This window comes from Apis laboriosa, unplaced genomic scaffold, assembly GCF_014066325.1.
Source record: "Apis laboriosa isolate Shangri-la unplaced genomic scaffold, ASM1406632v1 scaffold4_cov146, whole genome shotgun sequence".
NCBI classification, from domain to species: Eukaryota; Metazoa; Arthropoda; class Insecta; order Hymenoptera; family Apidae; genus Apis; species Apis laboriosa.
The window spans coordinates 1,671,283-1,689,647 of NW_025223501.1; the positions used below are offsets into that span (position 1 = coordinate 1,671,283).

Consider the following 18,365-nt stretch of genomic DNA (forward strand, 5'->3'; position numbering starts at 1 on the left):
TTTTTTAAATAATGCAAATTTTACGAAACATTTTTATATGTTTTAACTTTTTCCAATTCATTAATTTATATGTTAAATTAATTTTAATAATTTTAATAATAAAATATGTTAAAATAATTTTATTATATTTTCAATAAATGATTTTAGGATTTTGATATTATAACATATATTTTCACAATAATTAAATAAATTACAAAATATTATAAAATACAATATTTCAATTTTTTATACGGTTTTAAAAGAAAAAAAAAAAACCGCGTAATTCTAACCAATCAGAAAGTTACTGTTTTTATTGTACATGATAAATTAATTTTAATAATTTATTTTTATTATATTTACAATAATAATCTTTTTTTATTACATTTTTAATAAATATGTCTTCCTAGGATTTCAATATTATAGAAATTAACTATTCGAACATATATAAATAACTATTGGAATATATATAACGCAATACATCAATTTTCACGCGGTTTCAAAACAATAATAAACCGCGCAGGTCGAGCCAATCGAAATCATTCTCTACGCATGGCGTCAGTCTGTTATTGAAATTCGTAGCGAGAGGATGTGTTACATTGCTAGAAGTATATTTGAGAAAATTTTTATTAATAAGGTATTTTATTATAATTTATATATTATTACTAGTATAATAAAGCCTTGTTTAATTCGTATGAATTTGTTTAATCATTTATTAAGCATTATTATCAAAATTAAATAATCTTTTAAACTTTTTTTCGTTTTACAAATTACGTATTACGTATTTACGTATTACGTATTACGTATTACATATTACGTATTACGTATTACGTTTTACGTATTATGTATTACGTATTACGTATTTACATATTACGTATTAGCAATGATTTGTATTATAAAGTTTGTATTATAAAATTTATATTTTAAATCAGATTTAAATTATTGTTATTTTAATTTAATATAATTTTTATTTTAAATATATGTTTTACGGTTTTAATTTTTATTTATGCAAATTATCATTAAGATAGTTTCGAAAATATAATAATTTATCTATACGATTAAAAGACAATAAATTTTGATAAATTTCATGCAAATATGATAAGATTTTAATTATTTTTAAAAGATATAATTATTATAAAGTTTTTAATTTTTTTATTTATAAAAATGAAGGTAAATTATTGTAAATAATAGATTTGCTTTCGCAATAGCTTGTTTTCCATAATGATAAAAAATTTGAATGTGTAAATGCACGCAAAAAAAAGAATTTATTTGAAAATAAGTAGATTTTTTCGTTAAAAAAGGATAGATGAGATGTGGATAGAATAGATCTCCAATCTGCAATAATTTCTACAAGATGAAATCATTATTATTCATAATCATATCCTTAATACAATTATAAATTATATATTAAATAATATAAATTAGTTTGTTCCATGCGTAGTTAAATAAAGCATTCATATAAAAAAACATGATTTATCACTTGTAGATAACTTATCCATTAGCTGACCCACTGTCTACTGTAGCTAAAAAACTTACCGACATAACTTTCGGAATAAAACATGCGTATTTTAAAATATTCACGAACAGAATATACATATTTTAGAATATTTATATATAAAATATGTATTTTAAATGTGATTTGTATAAGAAATTGTATAAGAATACATATAGTTTCGATATATCTAAATACTAAGGCAGTCATAGAAATTATGCTTTCTTCTATTAGGTAAATATAGCTCAATGGATAAGAATAATAGGTATCCGTCAGTGTCGATATAACATCGTATATAATTATTTATAAATTTTGAATAAATATTTTAATATAAAATATTTATTGTTATTAATTTATTAAAATTTACCATTTTTGGAATATTTTTGGAATGTCGTAGAAAAATTACAATTGTTGATTTAAACAATATATTTGTATATAAATTTTTTTTATTTAACTTGCTTTCTACAAACATAATAACAATTGATTTTTAATTTTTTCGTTGAATAAAAGTGTCATAGATAATATAAATATAATAATTTATCTGTATTCATAGTTTCATTTAGTTCTAATTCTAACCACTACGAATATTATAATCTTATTCTGTACTCGGTAATCGGTAAGGTTGAGAATGACACTAAAATGATAAAGCGATTTTCTAGAATTTTTAGACATAGAAAACATAGTATTTGATTTATCCATTTTAAATTTCGTTTGTAATATTTATTAGAATATTAGATGCTATTAATTATTTTTATTGTATTAAATTATAGAAATTACACAAATTGTGATTATACATATTTTCTCTTTTTTTCTTTATGTTTATTATATATGATTTTTATAAGTAGGGGAAAGTTGATCCGTTTCTATTTCTTAATACATATAGCATGAACGATTCAATTTGTGTAATCAATATTCGTTCAATCACTTTTTTTTTTATAATTTTTAATAGGAATAATAGGATAAATACGATAAATTGAAAAAATTGGAATTCAACTGTTTTTTTTTCTCTTTTAATTTTTCCTATTCTATGTTTCAACGAAGAATATGAAAAAATGAATTTCCACCAAAATTCGTAACAAAAAAATCCTCGAAAAATTTTATCACAACGTTGTGTCACAAATATCGAAAAATGCATAAGTTTGAATCTATTTACAAATCACTTTTATAATCAATCATGATACATCAAGTGTTAAAACTATGGACTTAAAATCATCCAATTCGAAATAAATAGAAAAACCAACAACGGATACCATGAAGTATTTTCACGCTAGGCAAAGGTAACCAGATATGTTAATGCCTGGTCGATCGAGGTAAGTACATATTACCGTGCAACGTGTAACGTTATCGGGACAGAATTACCGCTCCAGAAATGGTGCGTGGTCCGGGTTTCCTTTTAAATGTGTTATTTCGCGAAGCTCGTGCCCAATCATGCACGAATGCAACAATGAACAGGGTCGAAATAGGGGGATAGAAGAGGCAGAGACCGGTGATTTGACCGGAGGCAGGCTCAACAAGCGTTGTGCGTGTACATGTGTGGTGTGTGTGTGTATGTGTGTGCGCGCGCGTATGTGTGTGGATCGAACCGCCTTGGGCGATGCTCTTCCGCATTTCACGTTTTAAGGAAAGAAAAAAAAATCCTTATGCGTTGAACAATCTGCTGGTTGGCACTATAGATCACTATAGATATATAGATATAGATGGACACACGTCTATTTTTGAATGCGTTTCAATTAAAATTCTAAAATTTTTTATATCTACGAAATTCGAAATTGAAACTTTATATGGGATATCGAAACTCTCGAGAAGCATATTTTTTTTCTTCTTTTCTTAGGTAAGGAGATTTCGTTAAGAATACGAAAATCTTAACGATCATCGATCTTTGTTTCTCAAATGTTCAAACCGAGATTCTTAATAATAACATAATAGAATTTTTTAAATTGTTGTAATGGATTCTGGAAGCTTCGAGTATCCCATTCCTAGTTTTAAAATTATATATGGATAAATTATATGCAACATATTATAGGCTTCGAATTAGAACTTAGAACTTTTAGAAATTCGAAAAATCGTCATTCTTCGATCCGATTTCCCGAGGAAAATCGTTTTGATAAAAATAACGCCACGATTTCGCCCAGTCGCTCGATGGTTGGTCAAGTTCAACCTTACCTTAAAGGTACGAACGTATATATTTTTCTCTCGCAAAGCCGCGTATCCAACCGGCCGCGTTAATGGCGAGGACCGTGCACGGTGACCTCGAGGAAGAACGTGGAAGATAATCGTGCCACGTTAAATTCGCGATTTAGACGAGGCGTTGGTAAAAAAAAAAAAAAAAGAAAAAAAAAAAAAAAAGAAAAAGAAAAAAAAACGTTAATGGAGACACCGTTTCCTTTCCCTTTATCGAAACCTCTTACGTTCACCCTCGTCTCGGTTTCTCGGGTTCTCGGGTTATTTAACCCGGTCGCGATGTGAAAAAATGTGAAAAGGATAGGGAAGAGGAAAGAGAGAGAGAGAGAGAGAGAGAAAGGAAGGGAAAAGTTTTCGCGTACACAACGCGTATTTTCATCTCTTTTTAGGAGGGACGACAGGGTGGTTATCGGAGCGGAGATTTCGCAGCCCGTACGTTTCCCGTACGCCGTGTACACACATAAGAACGTGGAGCCCGTATTATAGCAATTCAATAATAAATTGTAGAACGCTCGGTCGTCGCATTATGCGCCGGTAATCACAGTAATAAGCAGTTCTAAAAGTAACGTAAGTACGTTGTAGGTAGTAACGAGTGAGCCGTAATCTCGGGGATGCCCCTATCTTCGTGGTTGGAGCCATCCAAGGGAATCATGGGAAGTGTCCGTGTTGAGAGTGAAAGAGAGAGAGAAAGAGAGAGAAGATTGTATATAAGTCGATGGAAAGATTCTGGGACGACGGAATGACAGAGAAGGAGGAGGCGTGCGTTGGGAGAGGAGAGGACGAGAAGATCTTGCGCGAGAGAAGAGGCCATGGGCGTCGTCCGTGGTGCGATCTGGAATCGGCATAATTTACAACTCGACCAGGAAATTGAGCCGCGTCCAGCCGATGCAAAAGTCCGCCGTGAGCACGAGCCGACCGCGATCATAGATTCCTACCTTTTCTTCCGGCACCGGATCATCCCGGCCCGATTGATGAATTTCCGCCTAGGTGGAACCACCAGGAAACGATTCATTCTAGAAGAATTTTCTCTGATCCTTCCTTCGTTTGCGAATCTTTGAGAATCTTTTCCTCGAGATCGTTCTTTATCTCGAGACTTGGGGAATTCTAGCTAGTTTTTACAATAAGGAAAAAGTAACTAGGAGCAATTTTTGGATGAACCCGGAATCCGGATTCGATACACACACAGTTGATTCGAATATATCTTTTCATCCAGGAAGAACGTTCTCGGATCTTGTTATTGGATCTCTCGTACGGAGGAGAAAGAGAGAGAGAGAGAGAGAAAAAAGAAATCGAATCATCATTGAGAGGAATTGAATTAAGTAGATCTCTAAAGTTTGATGCTCTCGTTACTATCACACGATAAAGAAGAGCGGTGTATGTACGCCTATGAAACGGGTGGAAGGGGACCCGCCGTACGTAGCCGTTAAGCCAACATCTAATTCGATAACTGGCGAAAATAATAACGTAGCGATCTGTTGCGTTCGCGAGGCGCAATCATCCGTTTCGTACCGGGTGTCCACAGAAAACTATCGGTCGATTCTCTCGCAGCTCGTTCCACGGACTTTTTTTTCCCCTTCTTCTTCTTCTTCTTCTTTTTCGAGCATCGAGTTTGCGTTCCATAGAAATTATTTTGCAATAGTAAAGCATACTATCAGTCCCAATTGTTCGCTATGCTACGCTTCCTCGCGAGAGATATAAAATTTTCTTTTGGAATTGCAGAGTTTAGAAAAATTTGTTAGAGATAAAAAGGAAAAAAAAAAAAAAACAAAAAAATTAAAAAAAAATTTATTTATCCTTTATTTATTTTATATTTATAAAATAACTAAATTCACATTTCTTCATCGACGAGAGAAAGAAGATCTTCCTGAAAATCATTTAAAAATACGTAAGAATTTTTTTCTTTCCGGGAGAAGAGAAAGCTTTTCGGAAAAGCTACAAAAAAGAAAAAAAGAAGAGAAGTTTTATTACTCAAAACTCATCACGTTCCTTGTTCCACGAAGAAAATGAATATGGATCACGAATATACAAAAGGAGACGTAAAGTATAAAGTTTAAGAGTGATAGCTGCGGGGCCCAGTCGACGGTTCCAGGGAATCAGATAATTTTTCGGCCCTTAAAGAGAGCGGACGGAGAGCGCACGGTAGCGATTTATAACGAGTCGGAGAAGGCTGCTACCTCGGTAGCAGATGACATTTATTATAAAGTTTCGGTCCGTGGCGGGACGAGCATCGATCTTCCTTCCTCCCCTTGGAAACTCGTGTTGTTCGTGGGGGCAAGTGGTCGGCAGTGTTGCGCCCGTCCACCGAGGAATACCGAACAGTTTAATAAGCAAGTGGTAGCCGCGATACCGTGATACAAGATACACCGAGTATCATCCATCACGATGCGCTCACCGCTCGTCATTATGCCCAACGAATATTTTGAACCTGGGTGAAGGTGGATCTCTCCTCTCCTCGCCCTTGAACCTCCGCTCCCTCTTCTTTCCGCCATCTTGCCATCTGTAACGATTATTTATTATATCTTATTTTATTACATCTTAACGATTCCCTCGAACAGTGAAGGATGGATCCTCCTTCTAATCTAATATATGGAATATAATCGAACGAAAAAAAGAGGTTAGAAATTATTTCGATCGACTTTATTTTTTCCAAAATAAATTATTATTAATCTCTACGTTAGTTAAACAAATTTTACCGTTTCTGGATCTCCTTGCATCTGGTTGGAGATGAAGGTTAAAGATGAAATAACGGAAAAAGAGAGAGAGAGAGAGAGAAAAAAAGAGCGAGGCAAAACTGTATCGAGGATAATGAGGGGGTAGTCATGTGCCGGTGATCAAGCTCATTCGCCGGAGAAGAGGAATAACGCATGGCTGTTACAGTTGTGTAATACGAGAATATTATTCTATCGTGGAAAAGAAAAAACATTCTCGAATCGTCCATTTATAAAATAATTTCTCGATCTCGAAATAATAACACGGGCGTAGACGAACTAGCGTAAGAAATAAAGGAAAAAAGAAAGGAAGGAAGAAAGGAAGAAAGCTTAGAGAAAGAAATTGTCGAGGAAACGATCGAAGAGAGTCTAATGATCTTGGATAACTCCTCCTAAAATTGCACGATCGACGTGCCACGAGGGGTCGTGGTTTTCTCTTCTATCTTTGTGGGTATACTTGAACGATCGAGGAACGGCGCGGAGCCAATAAATTTTTCACGTAACCTGTACCAATAAAATGAGATAGCGGGAGTAGAGAGAGAGAGGGAGGCATCGACGCGATCCTGAAACAACTATACTTATCGAGGATCGTGCCTCGCAGGGTCTGATGGAACCCCGCGTTTTCAGTCCCGCTTCTGTAATTACTATCCTCCTCTCGCGTATATACCCATCGTTCCCTCTTTACTCCGGTTCGTGCCAAAAACGACAACGACTCACCCTTCGGTTTCCTTCGGCCTCCTGCCTCCTCTTCCAATGTCAATGCTTAAATGGAACGTGGAAATAAAATTCTTCGCCTCGAGAACCCAACAATGCGTGCAATGCGACGGATGTATCCGCGCGCATGCGCGCGCGCACCATTTCCACCATTAATTTCGTTCGTCTCGTTATTTTCAAAAAAATTTTGGACGGATTCCAACAGCAATTGAGCAGAAGAGAAAGAATGGTCTATCTCGGTTTTTTATTCGGAAAATAAAAGTGTTATGGGAAGGAAGATGGATCAGGTATAGGCGATAATTTTGATTTGTTTTTTTATAAAATGAACGTGGATCAAACATCGCAGCGTTTCGTTATCCTTTTTTTATTTTATGTAAAATATAACAAAACTCGTTTTTCAATTCGAAAATTTCGTGGAGAAACAGGATATGAGAATACTCGAATGAGGGGAATGAAGTAGAAATCGAATATAATCCTAGAACGAGTATTACGTATATACAGTTTTTATCTTTGCAGAATACAACATTGTGTTCATCAAATAGAAAAAAGGAAAAAAAAAACGTAGCTTGGAACAGCCGTTATTAAAAATTATTAAAAAAAGAATTTTAGAAAAAAATTTGAGAATTAGATATCGCCTTCATCTTTATAAAATACAATATTGTTTTCACCAAGAGATGCCAATTTCTAAAAAAAGGAAAAAGAAATACATAAACTTGTAACAGTGGTCATTAAAAATTTCGAAATACGATTTCAAAAAGAATTTTAGAAAAAATATTTGAGAATCTTGGAAATTAGACATCACCCCTTTATCTTTCATATAAAATGCAACATCGTTTTCACCAACGACGAATTAAAAAAAAAACAATTTCAGAAAGAAAGGAAAAAGAATATGAAACAAACCTAGAAACAAAGAAAGAAGATAGCGCAGTTTCTCCTCTATTTTTTTCTTTTTTATAAAATTACAACAATCCTCCTTAAAAAAAATCTTCAAATAAACCTCCACTATCCATTTTTTGGGAAATCCTCGAAGACATCGCAGCTTCTCTCAGCAGCATTATCTCATATCATTCCAGAAAGAAAGAAAGAAAAAAGAAAAAAACAAACGTAAAAAGAAACAAGGAAGGAGGAGAGCTCAGCTTCTCCTTTTATTTTTTTTTTCTCACAAAAAATCGTATCGCAATCCTCCTTAAAAATCTTCATAATAAACTTTCTAAACTTTCTCTTTTTTAGAGAATTTTCGGATATCTCAAAAAAAAAAAGAAACAAGGGGGATGGAGGGGGAGGAGGGGAAGGGGAGTGCAGCTTCTCGTTTCTTTTTCCGACGGAATTGGCGCGCACGGTTCAACCGTGGATCACGATAAAAGCATCGGACAATAATAAACAATGCGTGAAACGACAAGTACACCGGGGGCATTCCGCGAGATTGTATCGCGTTGGCCGGCCGAGAACGCGATCAATCATTCGAACCGGATAAAATATAAAATACGCTGCCACGGAACGACAAGGACGACGACGACGACGACGACGACGACGACGCCCGATGTGTGGCTCCGCTCTTTTATTTATTTGCACGGTCATGCAAGTTCCGCGGAATTAACGTATTTTTTGCACGCGACCCAGGATGACGGGTCGATCCGCGCGACCTGAGCTTTTATTATCGCCTCGGCTTAATGGTGGTTTCGCGCGCGAGCCGAACGGGTCCAACAAACCCCTTCTGAACCCTCTTATCTCTCCTCTCGACTTCTTACGAGACCAGTGGATCCGTTTAACTTGTTACGTTCTCGTTCTCGTTCATTTGGAAATTGTTGAAAAGTGTGGATTGTTGGGAAATTTGGATTTGGGATATTTTGATAGAGTGGCATGGATAGTGGTTTTTTAAGTTTCGCTCGAATTAGAGTCTTGTCTGGTGGCTAAAGTGAGAAAGAAAATAGAAAACTTGCGAATATATTTTTAGGAAAAAAATAGGAGAATGGTGAGGATTTTGTATCGGAGAGTCAATCTAAATTCTTCTTCGTTCATTTGTAACATTGATCTTAGGTTTTAGCCTAATTTCTATTTGTGAAGTCAAAAGTTTGGCCAATTTCATTTTTTCTAAACATTCGATTAATTGTAAAATTAAATAATAAAGATGATCGAAATAATGACAATTGATCGTAACGTAAATTTCGAGAAAAGTGGAGAGAACCTTAGATCAGTTTCGGATTCAGAATTGCACTTCCGGAATTTTAAACGGCGATTTTAGAAAAAAAAAAAAATTTCAAAAGTCTCCTCCCTTCGAGAGATGTTAGTCTTGGAACGCGTACTATTGGCGAAATTATTTTCCTCCCGGTATCTTCACGGTTATGCGTGGTACGCGCGCGAGCAGATCGTCTTGGTTGATCGTCACGCTCGATTTCCTTGCGCACAAGCGCGGTATAATATAGCCAATTAATGCCCGCGGGACAATCGCCCCAAGTTTCTTACGAACTGTCCCGCAAATTGCCGCGATAAACGGCCATCGGCAATCTTGGTCCCATGGGCAATATCGAGGCGGAAGTGGCCCATGCTACCGGAACATCTGCCTCTTTCTTTATCTTGTATTTATTTTTCGCGATTGCTTTTCTTTACTCGATACAATAAAAACGTTTTTAGAAGAGAGATAAATTGTATTTACGATCTTTCAAAATATGACGTACATCGTTACGTCGTTTAATGAGAGTTTAATTTTTAAAGATCGTGGAAAAAATTCTTTCTTATCGATTATTCAGTAATGGAAAAAAATATTTTCTTAAAGAAAATATGATGTGTTAAAAGAAACACATTTTTTATTATTCTCAAGTATATCGATCATCTCGATTCGAAAGAAATTGGAGATGCGTTATTTTTTTTATTTTTTTTTCATACACTGGATGTATCTTTACAAAGTTATCGAAGAGCGAACGAATAGAAAAGAATCGGGGAAGAAGTATTTATTTTCCGGCAAAAACTCCTCTTGTTGGACCAGATACATTATCGACGAATAATGTACCGCGGCGTGCAAGTATTGATGTCCTGGCAAACGCTTGGGCCACTTCCTAGCTGGTGTGCTACCCTGGCCCGATGCCTGCCAGGAATCAATGACAAATCCACCAATCGGACTTCTTGCCTCCCTGCTTTTTAATCGGTCGAATCGATGGACCGGTTGTCCTGACTCTCGAAACCATGGAATAATCGAGCATAAACATTAAATTACATCCCCCACGAAGTCGACAAAATGTATTAATGAATTTTCTGTTCACCGTCTGTTTTAGTCGATGCTGGAACGAACGTGGAGGGAGGAATCGGAATTTCGAGTGGAGCGTGGCTGATTCAATGGTAAGTTTATTAAAAATTATTGACGCTTCATGGGAAGGCGGCATAGGAAAGGGTTTCCTCGCTACGCGATAGATGGTAGCACCAGTCTAAATCCGCGACTTTCGCGACATGGAACGGTTTATCGATGTACTAAGTTAGAAAGAATTCGAAAATCGAATATCTTCGATAAACGGTTTTGACGAGTGAAAGTGGAAAAAGTTTCAGATAAGAAGATTAGGATCGTTCAAAGGTATTGGAATAATTTTTTTATAGAAGAGAGTTTTTGGGATTTGTTAGTTATTACGACTCGAAATGAATTCAAAAATAAAATTTTCGATATATAATATACTATTATAATCATTAAACTAAAAAATCTTTCGATGAGAGGTTAGAATTATTCCATACTATCGAATGTGCAATTCAAGATCTTTCTTTTTGGAGAAATTAAGTTTCACTATACTATAAATTACAAATTTTACGAATTTTATCATTCAAGAAATAATCCAGAAATAAAGTCTTTGATATAAAATTGAATATAAATCAGAAGTGCATCTTTCTTCTTAGAATTTTTCTTCCCATTATTGCCACAGTTTATCGATCTCAGAAATTCAAAAATAAAGTCTCTAAAGATAAATCGTAAAATTTGGAAAACGTTCGAATAAAAAGTTAAAATCCAAATCAAAAACCCAATTTTTACCATTTGAAACATTCCTTCAAGGATGAATAAGACGAGATCTCGAGAACTCGTCTCTGAAAAGAGTTGCACACGAGAGTTTCAAAAGTTTTTTTCGACGAGTTATCCTCGCATAACTCGAGGCAGATTCTAGTTGAGGCACGGATTTATTAGCGATAGAACAGTTCGATAGGTGGTCGTGCATCACCACGCCCAACCACGCGGCCAACACTCGTCCCGAGCGTGATGCGAAGTCGCGTTTCTCACCTCCAGGGGATGTCTCCTCCTACCTTCTGCAATTTCCTTTCTTTAATTAAAGAATAATTATTCCAGAAAGTATCCTCCTGAAAACGACGAGGGAACAAGCTCGAACAACCAAAGAGAATTTCTCGAGAACCTGCGTGGAATTACTATCCGGTGGAGAGATTGAATCGTCAGGAAAGAAACTTGAGCACCAGGAATTCGAGCACCGTCCACCCGAGCATCGAAGCGATAATTACAAGGAAATCGAGTGCGAACGAGCGGTGTTTATCGGCTGCGATCGGCCAAGCCACTGGCGGGCCAATCGATAAAAAGAGAGAGAGAAAGAGAGAGAGAGAGAGGGGAAGAGAATCTGTGTCAGAGGTTGCTTATGCCTCGGATTTATGGGTTTGATTACTCGCCGTGGCGGCATACGTGCCGCGATTTTGTATGGGTAAATCGTGATCCTCCACGCCTCCTTGCCACGGCCTTCCCTCCACCCCGCCCTGGCGAAACCCCGATCGCGTATAAAGTTATCGCATTCCCGGCCCCGTAAGTGTCCATTGTCTACTTTCAGGCCCGCATTATGCCCGTTCCTTCTCTTCCCACCGACTTCCCATCCTGCCCGCTGTAATTTCACTTTTACAGCCGCGTATCCAATTGACCGGCGATAATCCCCGTGTGTGCCACCTCTCCTCCTCATCCTCTCTTTGCTCCGACGAATCTTTACTCTAAATCTGCTCGTTAGATCCTATGGAAATTTATGTAATAATTCTTCTCAAACTCCAATGTTAGTATACACGTTATTGGAAAGTTTTGCAAGGAAGAATTGTCAGAGGTTTGTTGAACAAGTTTGTTGAGATTTTTATGTATATATAATTGTATATCACAAACTTCACTTTTATATTTCTTTCCTTCTCGTTTCATATTATATATCACTCTAAATTCTCGCTCATAATTCTCAATTTTCTCTCTCGTTCCAAGGTACTTACGGGCTGGAGCAAAGACGCAACCATCAGAGCCGTGATGATGGTGAAGATGGAGGGGCACGAAACGGTCGAAAAACGGCGCATCAATCTTGCACCGGCTCTCCCGAAGCGTGGCCAAAGTCCCTCGAGGAGGAGGACGGTGTCGGGGAGAGACGTCGCTCGGCGAGAAGATGAGAAACGTCGCGGGAGGTCCGGGATTGATGGACATCCTCACCTACACGCCTGATTATTTGCCACCACACGCAGCTTTCGGCCCCAACCCGTAACCCGGCTCCGTAACCGCTCTTACGCGTGTTGCCACGGATTCACACCGATAATCACGTCGATCGTTAGCGCCTCATTCACGCCTCATCTCGACAAACGTCGCTGGATCGTTGATTTCCATACCTTCCTTACCTCGTTCTCGAGGTTTCGAAGAAGTTAGATTTTCTTGGTTTTTGAGATTAGCATCGATTTGAAATTCAATTTTTATATAATTTATATATGGGTATTTATATATGGGTAATGCTTTGGACTTTAGTGTTTAAGTAAGTTAGTCTTGGATTTCTTGATTTTTGGAGTTAGCATTGCTTTGGAATTCAAGGGTTTTTATTTAGTTTGATGAATAATGCTTTTAATCTTTAAATACATTTCTATATTTCCTTCTTTTTGAGGTTAATATCGATTCTTCTTTACTCTTCCTATCTTATAGCTTCCAAGAAGTTAAAGGATACCTCTTTATGATTAATCTCTCGACTTTTAGTCTTTGATCTTTCGCATCTTTGTGATCTTTATCCCCATTTTACATCATTCTACATCGTTCCTTTTCCAATGTTTAAAATTCCCACTAATGTTTCCACCGATTCGTTCCCTTCTCAAACGGCAACACCTTGATTCACGAACAAATTTCAATTACTCTCCCATTCGTTTAAATTAAGAGTTTGATTTTTCAATTCATTCGAATCATTTCCCCATTTTCTTGCTTGCGTGATTTTTAATCGACCAAGTAAACGGGAGGTAAGCAGGTGTAACCGCATTATAAAAGCCGCTTCTCAACACCTCATCTCTCATCGCGTTTCTTCGTTGATGATGCTCGAAACTGGTCGGCTCATTAGTATGTGAGGGGCTGGTTGCCACCTACCGGGCGGGGCAGCGGGTCATTGAAACAATGGTGTTATGACTAGACATCATCAGAGAGTCCCGGTCTGATCGATTTCCTTGGATGATCGATCGATTCAGCGTTTCTCCATTTGCTGACCTCTCTCTCTTTCTCTCCTCTCTTAAAGGACTTCCTCTTCCTCGCGCTATTTCCACCTCTCGTCCATCGCCTATGTACTCGATATATATATACATGTGTACACCTTAGAAAATGAACACTGTGTAATTACTCGAAGCTTTCTGTACACGTAATCTCGATGTAAATTAGTTGGGTAATTTATTCGAGGGAAATCAATGAAGGGGCATACACAGGATCGGTATAAATCAGACACGGAACGTTCCTTTTTCTCTATCTTCGTCTCTCTCCCTCCCTCTCTCTATTTCTCTTTCTCTCTCTCTGTCTAACAGGAAGCATCGCTTATTCGATCAAATCGATCGATGGCTAATAGACCTCTGCCGCGGGAGGATCATTAATTATGGCGTAATACTACGTCGAGGATGCGTCGATCAACCCAAGAGAAGGGAACTGTTCCTCTCCTCTTTTAAGAGAAGAGAGAAAGAGAGAGAGAGAGAGAGAGAGAGAGAGAGAGAGAGAGAGAGAGACAGTTAAGCCAGGTAACCAAAGTTTTGGGCTGGAAACGTTGCCAGGCCTGCGCAGCCCTCATCCTCCTACCCCGAAAAAGGGTACAGAGTGCCAGTCATATATTAGAGAACTGTTGGGGACACCTAACAAGCTGGCAGGACACGTTTCCCAGAATCGGGGCTAACCGCCACCCTCTATGGCTCTCTCCCACCCCTCCCCAGGTTTTCTCCTTTTGTTTTCTCGATATTCCACCACGTATTTCACGTCCAACTGGAAGCCAGCCGCGGATAGATATTGTTTCGCACGCTCGTTTCACGCTCCTCGTAGACGATCCTCTCTCTCTCTCTCTCTCTCTCTAAACCGTTCATTCTTCTCCGATTTTCTAATCAACTCGAAGAACCCGTTATTCTACGCGCAACGTTTTATAACTTTATATATTCTCTTTCCAATAATTATTTTTCGATCAATTGAATTGCTAGAAGAATTTTGGTATTCGAAATAAAGTTAATATAGAGATAGTTGCGAGACGAATAATAATAGAATAATAGCAGTAGAAATAAGTAACGCATTTATAGATAATTCAAAGGAACGATCATTTAATAATTTCAGATCCACGTAGTTTTAATCTCCTTTTTTTTTTTTTTTTTTCGTTCGTCTCCTTCGTTTCTCCCCCCTTCCTTTTTTTTTATTGCTACTTTGTTCGAAGCGGATGGCTTTTAAAAGTTTAATTACCCAGGTTTAAGAGGTTTTCGCAACGGGGTATTAAGGCGAGCGCGCAACTATCGTCCCCCTCCTCCAGGCTTATCGGTGATTATTAATCCGGTAGTTCCCTTTTATATACATGGTGAGCTGTGCAACCTGTTCGCCCAGGAATTATTATTAACAAGATCGCGCAACCCTCGGGGCATTAAACGATAAATAGAAACGGTACCACTCGCGGCATTAAACTGTCTAGAGATTGAGTAAAAAGCTGGTGTGGTGTATATAAAAGGAAGGGAGTCATTTCTGTTCTTGAAAAGTATTGAATTGAAAAAGAGGAGTATGGATTAAAGGTGATAAGGTATAAGATTAAATGTTAGTTTATATAGGTTAGGATATTTTTTTTAGGTTATTATTTAGATTATTATTTAGGTTATTATTTATTATTTAGGTTAGGATATTTTAGGAGGATAGATTTTTGTAGAACGAAATAATGATTTTGTTAAGGAGAGTGTTAAGGAGAGGGACTTTATCTCTGTTCCTGTAATGTAAATTTATAACATTAACTGCTACATCGATTCACTTTATTTAATCGCTTGTAATATTTGATGGATAATCTTCAATCGACATTTTATATATGTATCTTCGTCACACCTGTTTGTCCTCTCTCATACAAGGTAAATTTCAATCAAGTTTGTAACGATATTTTTTTTATTAATATGTATAAATTCCTCTTTCCTGTTTTGATCTTCAGATTCTAGTGGGCAATTAAAATTAACTCATCATCGACGACGCCTCTCGCACAACTGTTACTCGATCCGGAACCGAGATGAAATTACACAATTTCCACGGTTGTTTTCCACGGTTTTTTAACCACTGGTGGGTATCCAAATCGACGAGCGGACAGGACGATAAATTAATCGAAGATCTCCTGCCTGGGCTTTCTAAAATACCCGGACGAGTTTACCAGAAATAAAAACAAGTCTTAATTAAATGAAACGAGTCCCCCGTGTTTGCCCGCTCTTTCGGATGTTGCCCGATTTTGTTTTGCCCTGCCTCGTTTGGGATTTCGAATTTAGCCAGGTTCCAACCGAGAGCTCCTCTAACCTAGAGAAATAAACGAGCCACCAACGCCCGCTCTCTTGTTCCCCGAATTTTTAAACAGCTTTCCACAGTTTTCTTATTATTATAATATGCATGTTGCAAAGCTTGAACAAATTTCTGGATCGCATCCCAATTTTTTTCAGATCGATACAAAAGTCTCGAAAGGAAGGAAAAAGCATCGATAATTTCAGCTTTTCACTCGACACTGACTCACGAGATCGTCTCTACCTGGAATTGGAACTCGACATTTTCAACTTTTGAGAAGCTTGGTTAGAAACTTGAGACACGCATTGTAAAACACGGCATAAAAAGATGTCCCCTCTCCCCTCTTTCTTTTCCACCTATTCAATGAAAGAAGTTATTAATGATTCTGAGAATACGCATATCACGTATATCCGTGTAATTCACGTATTCCGAACGACGATTTGTCGATGATTTATTCGATCGTAACATCTAACGCATGAAATATCGTTCAATATCTTAATTCGCGTTTGTTCGGAATTGCGAGCGGTTCGAGGACATCCCTAGATGGCTCAGGTAGCTCGGGACACTGGTATCAGAAACACATCGTGTCCTACACGGCTCGCGTCTGATAACACTATTACTCGAAACGATTCACACGGATCTCTTTTCCTTCCGCGATTAGAGACCTGCCCGCGGCCCGGATCCCTCGATCCCGGGGATAATGGGGATCCCACTTCGAAACGAAGTGAATCGAAGATAGCCGGGGAAAGGCTATCTTTATCATCGTCGATTTGATTACGGTTGACGGGCCGTCCCTCGAACGCTTCCTTGTTCGTGATATCACGTGTGGCTTTCACGCTTAGCCTAGATGTCGCCACACGCGTGGCGCTGCGTGTAGCGTCGCGAGACGTCCAATGTGATTCGTCCTCGACATGCGTCAACGTTGTTCGCTCTAACCTGAAACGAGACACGGTTAGTAGAACTTTTGAAAGAAATTTTAACAAATAGAAATGTTTAATAGGTAGAGATATTGGCAAATTTCGAGATAAATAATTTTTATATAATAAAATCCATCGTGGTAATCGATCGATACGAAAGAAAGTGATAATCTCGAAATTTCGAAAGCTGAAGAGAATTCTCGGGAAAATAGCGTTCGCGAAAAAAAAAAGAAAAAAAATGTCGATATAACCGTGTCACCGGTATTCTGGCAAAGATCCGTGGTTTATCGTGGGGATCGGAGAGGAATCTCGAGGATAGAAATCCTCGACCGATGACAATATGGGCTCGCGAGGAGGAGGAGGAAGAAAGGGGGCAAAGGTAACGAGCGGCGGTTGTGGAGAGAGGGGTCAAGGGTAAGGCATTCCACCAGTTGACACTCTAGGCTGGCCCGAATGTTTCGGATGGTTTCTCTTCTCGACCTTTCGTCCCGTCCCCGGTGCATCCCGTCGCCACGGGTTTCCAGCTGGATCCGACACGCCGTGTTACGGGCCCCGTGAGGCCCACGAGAGACAACGGAGCGAGAGAGAGAGAGAGAGAGAGGAGGAGCCGTGCGCCGTGTGGCACGGTTCGTGTTCTCGGTTCTCGGAATCGCTAATTAGTGTCCTCCTTGTTTTATTCCCATGCCGGGCTCGTCCTCTCCCTGAAAATCCTTGTCCACGACTAGCCTCCCCTTTCCTGCCTCCCTTGTGCCATCCTTGCGTTTGACGCGTCCCCTTGACGATTTCATCGCGGATCCTGGAATGGAGATGCACTCGTCTTTGGAAATGCAGAGTCTATTACGAGGTCTTTGAAGAAAGGTAGAAATTGTGAAATATTCGTTGGTTTAATTAGTTTAGAGTGTTCATATATGATTGGAAATTTTAATATTTCTTTTTTTCTTTTTTTGATTTAGATGATGGAGCTGATCTTTGAACTTGGAAATAGGAAATTTATTATGAGATCTGTGATGATAAATGAAGAAACATACAGGTAAAAATTGTATCATTGGTTTAATTAGTTTAGAATATCGATATAAGACCAGAGGTCAGAAGTTTTAATATTTTTTTTTCTTCTTTTTTTTATATATATAATGGAGCTGATCTTTGAACTTGGAAATAGAGAATCTATTATGGGATGTTTGATGATAAGTGAAGAAACACATAGGTAGAAATTGTATCATTTGGTATAATTAGTTTAGAATATTGATATAAGACTGGAGGTCAGAAGTTTTAATATTTCTTTTTTCTTTTTCTGATATAGATGATGGAACTTTGAACTTGGAAATAGGGAATCTATTATGGGATGTTTGATGATAAGTAAAGAAATATACAAGTAGAAATTGTATCATTGGTTTAATTAGTTTAGAGTATTGATATAAAGCTGGAAGTCAGAAATTTTAATGTTTCTTTTTTCTTTTTCTGATATAGATGGTGGAACTTGGACAACGAATCTTTGAACTTGGAAATAGGGAATTTATTATGGAATGTTTGACAATAGATAATGAAACAAAATTTATAAGTAGAGAGATTGGTGGTAAATTGATAAAAATTCTTGTCTATCACCTATCTTTTTTTTTTTCATATACATACTGTTGATGATGGATAGATGAATAGGA

At 37.5% G+C, this 18,365-nt stretch overlaps 1 long non-coding RNA gene across 2 annotated transcripts; it reads left to right on the forward strand.

The window, feature by feature from the left end:
• The first annotated feature begins 594 nt into the window (after window positions 1-594).
• LOC122717017 lies at window positions 595-16,098 on the forward strand. Of its 2 annotated transcripts, XR_006347133.1 has the most exons (6): window positions 595-613; window positions 10,341-10,404; window positions 11,390-12,134; window positions 12,281-15,065; window positions 15,459-15,583; window positions 15,952-16,098. It is a non-coding gene; the product is annotated as an uncharacterized LOC122717017 (long non-coding RNA). The 2 variants fall into 2 exon arrangements; XR_006347132.1 differs by having other exon boundaries at window positions 11,390-15,065.
• Window positions 16,099-18,365: the final 2,267 nt, after the last annotated feature.